Source organism: Ctenocephalides felis, unplaced genomic scaffold, assembly GCF_003426905.1.
Source record: "Ctenocephalides felis isolate EL2017-DRISC unplaced genomic scaffold, ASM342690v1 CF-g0.4_SCAFFOLD_00845, whole genome shotgun sequence".
NCBI lineage: Eukaryota > Metazoa > Arthropoda > Insecta > Siphonaptera > Pulicidae > Ctenocephalides > Ctenocephalides felis.
The window spans coordinates 54189709-54194684 of record NW_020536999.1 but is presented as its reverse complement, the minus strand read 5'-3'; the positions used below and the strand labels follow the sequence as shown (position 1 = coordinate 54194684).

Sequence of the window (4976 nt, the reverse complement as noted above, 5' to 3'; positions counted from 1 at the left end):
GGGAAGTTAATAAATATGTTAAGGTTATATACTAACAATAAGTAGTTTTTGAGACCTATTAATAATGTCGTCGTTTGTAATCAACAGCATCGGTTGATATAAAACTTTTCTATTGTCTATTGTCAGCAATGTGATTACAGTTAGTTAACGATTCGCCGATGAAATTGTTATTAGAAAAGTATCAATCTGAACACGTTGATCAATTTATAAGTCATAAATATTATTTGCATATAAATTCTGATATGGGAGAGGTGTGCTCAACTTATCATACTTATGTAGGTATCATACCCACAAAAATTATATTAACTTTAATAAGAAGAATTTGGGTAATAGTTCTAAATTAATTTTATTATTTTTCAATATCGAAATTATTAGATATTTATTATAAGGCAATCATTTTTTACAATTTTGTTTCGATTGACGGTATAAAAAGCTCGTTGGCTGTTGGTTGTGCACCGCAGATTTTCTGAACATAAATTCAATGTGGTCACAACACGTTTCGGAAGTTAATATTATAATGATTGTTTATTACACATTAACGTTGGATTAAAATGGTGTTCGATATTTTTATTAAAATAATTATTATGTTTATTTAATTAATATTCTACGACTGCTACATGCTAGCACTATTAATAATAATAAAATACTATGGAAATTCGAGTTTATACTCTTTTTTCATTATATAATAGATTAGGCCATAGATGGCCCTAACGTACTCCTTTCGCAGTTTCTGCACACTACCTGTAAAATACAGTCCCTAAATTATTAGTCAACACCTGGTCTACCTTGTCGTCACTCTGGTTTCCCTTCAGAGCGAATAAATCTTTCGCCTTTTACTAAAGATTTCCGTGGAGGGGAGCACCCAAATGAGTTTATACTCAATTTTTTGTGTGCCCAGCATTTAAATTTTGCTGGGCCGATAAATTTATAACATACAAATGCTTATGAATTAAATATAATTCTGTTCGAAAACCAATTTTTTTACATCACATTCAATGAGGTAAGACGCTTTATAAAATGATTCGTGATAATTTATTTAAATGATGGATGCTTCTATAATTAATCATACTTTTGTAGTTTTATGTTTAATATATTCTATTCGGTATTAAAGGTTTTTTTCAATAATCTACTTTCAATTTGTTATTATTCTAAATATTTTGAATAAAAAGATACTGATTAAAATAAAAAACTAGCCTAAATATTGTAAAAAATATATATGTATTCTATTTTACAATTGTTTAGTGTAAATTCTATAATGTATAATAGCTGTTTTAGAGTCATATTTAATTTTTGCCTGAAAAATTTTTGCGCCCTTGGTTTATATTTTGGTTATTTAAATGGGCTTGTAGTAAACATACAAAAAATGACCGAGTTCCCGAATTTAATGTTATACAATAATGAACAGAATTTTTTATTTGTGATTGGAAATTTTATAAGTTTTTTTTTTTTAATTTATTTTTATTGGTCTCACTGCTTATTAACATTTAGCTACCTACAACATTACATTTTTATATTCTATATTTTCTCTGATTTCTTCACTCTTCTTTTCTAAATCTGTTTTTTTTTTTTCGAATTCTAAACTTGCGTTTCATCTTATTTCCAATTTTTTAAATTCTAATTCTGCTGAACAAATCAAAATCTATTTAATTTAAAATTAACTATATTTTTAAATTCGAAGGATTCGAAGATTCCTGTCGTGTGAGTCGGACGCGCTACAGAGTGAGCTATGCCCGCCACAATTTTATTTGTTATTTATGGTATAAATAAATTTAAAAACCAGCATAGAAATTCAGGGTTACCTGGATAAATGGTACACCTAATTTTGCCATTTTTTGCAAGTTCAAAAAGATATATTTCAATATATAAAATGTATACTACATAAATGTAGATTAGTACATAAGTTGTACCAGGATTTTGTTCTATAGACGATCATTAGATGAATAAAAAAATGAAAATATTTACATTTTTATTAAAAATGTTATGAAACTGATAAAATGGTAGTTTAGGTTGTACCATAGAGGTTGTACTACCTTTTTCAAAATTTTAGGTGCGTGTATAATTATAACAATTCTCACAATTTTCACGGATAAAATATTATACATAAACAATAATAAAATCTAGGACCTTCCGAATATTCGTTTCTCCGTCATGTCAAAGTATGTTATAATAAAAATGCTTTTATTTACTACAAGTAAATTGTAATATTACATTGAGTAATTCCTAAAAAGCACTAAACTACTTTTGATTTTTACGAATCCTTTTTAAGCATTACAAATTAATAATAAATTAATTTCTTTTAATATAATACCGGAAGACTCAATAAATATTTCCTTTAAATACCATTTGCATTCCAATATTACATTGCGCAACGCACCTTTGCAAAAACTGTGCCAAATATTACATGATAAAAAAAATAAAATCCGTAAGATCGCCCGAGGCATCGCAATTCACTGTACTTGAAATTGCGATGACCAAACTGACAGCCGGATAAACCTGCCATTTCTAAACCAACATGATTAATAACTTCATGATTTATATCAATGAATAGATTCTTAGATGTTGAATAAAAATTTTGGGAACCAGGATAATTATTTATGGATAACTTTTATAATAATTTTAATATTTTGCTATAATTTTTTTTAAATTTTTACTATTAACTTCCCGTAGGGTAAGTTATTGTAATCGTTCAAAAATCGAAATTGTAAGTTTTTGCATCTCTCGATGTTTTGAAGGTTTCTGAACATTTTGGCTTACCTCAGAAAAAATGGATATGTGTGTGTATGTATGTATGGATACAATTTTTCGTCCACGTTTTCGGGCGCAAGGATCAACCGATTTGAATGGTTCAAAAAACATTCGATTCCTATTGATAGGGAGATGTGCTGATTAGTTTTTGGCAAAGGCAGGTTCAGCAGTTACGGAGATAAAGAGCAAAGAGTGCAGAATATACAAACCGAGTTTTTGAGAGAATGGAGCATCCGATTTGAATGATCTAAAAAACATTCAATTAGTTAATTGGGAGAAGTGGTTGTTAGTTTTTAGCAATAAAGGCCCAGCCATTTCGAAGATACATAGCTAAATGTGAAAAAAATGCCATTTTTTGAGAGAACTATGCGTCAGATTTAAATGATTCAAAGAACTTTCTGCTTGTTTTAACAAAATAATTGATTTTGGAAAAAAATATTTTTTATGAATTATTATGCTATATGTATTAATTTAAAAGTAGTAAATAAAATAAATGTTCAAAATTTTCTTGAAATTTGACATCAGCCAATTGAGTAAAGGGCAAGGCTCTATCTTTTCTATAGATGAATAATCATCTGAAATACATAGATTCAATTTTTTTCATCTGAAATACGTAGATTAAAATTTTAAATATTGTCTTGTAGTTTATCCAAAGATCTGGAACGTGTATCAAAATTTATCAAAAGAAATTTTGTTTCAGTGTCAGTGGTGTTACAAATTAGTTTGGTTATTTTTTATGTTCGAGAATAAGATCTCAAACATAAAAAATATAAGAAATAAAATAAAATAGAAATTCCTTATTTTATTTAGGAATTACTGATTAGTTTAACGTAATAAATGTTTATAACGATAGATTGTAATTCATAAAACTAAATAAAAAAAAAATATTTAAGATAATTTGGATGTAGAAAATATGATGATTTTTTTTTTATTTTGAAAGCGTGATTGGTATTGCAATCTTGTATTTTAAGTTAATATATTTGTTTTGTTTATTTTTTAAAATACAGATCGCATATTTATACCATAAATTAACTTATAGTTAATATATGGTATAATATAAGTTATAAATGATAACGCAAAACATTTTTACAAACTTTAAATCCCTATTATATTTTTACTTCTACAATTTTCACGGTCATCTTAACTTAAACGTAATTGCAAAAACATAAATTTAATATTTTTAAATAGTAAATTATAATTAATAAAGATTAGGAATTTGTTTCACGAAGATTCATTGTTCTTTTGCAAAAATTCTTTACATATACCTATAGTTGTTATAGCTACTAGCACTTACAGCTATTAAAGTTATATTCTATATATTAATAAAAAATATAGGAACTTAAAGTTGATACATATATCACAAGATATCTGATCTCTAGGAGGACTCTATCAATTCGATTTGCCAATTTTCTACACACTTTCTTATATTTTTGCATTTCATATTCACAGATATGTGAATAAAACCACTATTTAGTTTGTGATATATATTGAACTTCAATCTGCAATTTTTTTCTCTCGTTACTTTTGCTAGTCTATATTATTATTATAAGTTACAGGTTTTTATACTCATATAATTATATCCCCTACCCCGAAGGGTCCCGGGTTAAATAGAAAAAGCCCTGGACAAATCTTGACCAATTTTATTTGAATTTAAAATAAAAGGGCGTTCGTAACATCTTCAACATCTTTTAATATAGAAAAATATTATGAAGTAATAATCTTAGTACGAATAATCTCAGTACAAAAATTTATATAACTCAACGATAGAACACCGACCGACCGACCGATTTCCGACTTCGTAGAAATATTTTTTTATACATGCATTTATTTGGTTTCGTGTCCAGCATGCAATTGATAGTTTTTCTCATAGATGGAAATTATGGAAATAGGTAAAGAGTTCGAATATCATACGGATCACGCTCATCCAAAGGAAATTGCAATGATCCCGCTGAAAAGTATCACTCACCGTTAAGCTTTGCGTTATTAAGGTTTTCAAATTCTCTTTTTATAATCCAATTTGACACGTGCGAGTCCACCACATAGTCGCAGATAAATAAAATAAACTTGATCAAAAAATACACATCACGGTAGAAAGAAACACATGTGCACTAACTTAAAAATCAATTGGTCTTTTAAAATAAAAATGATTATTTTTTTGTTAGGTATTCTTTATTCAAATTCGAAGAAAGATGCGTCGAGCGTGGCGTCCAGACGGATACTATGCCGGTAAG

The 4976-nt window shown here is 27.5% G+C and overlaps 1 non-coding gene across 1 annotated transcript; it reads left to right on the top strand.

The window, feature by feature from the left end:
- Window positions 1-792: 792 nt before the first annotated feature.
- Window positions 793-916, top strand: LOC113364348. The gene has a single exon (XR_003366053.1). It is a non-coding gene; the product is annotated as a U5 spliceosomal RNA (small nuclear RNA).
- Window positions 917-4976: the final 4060 nt, after the last annotated feature.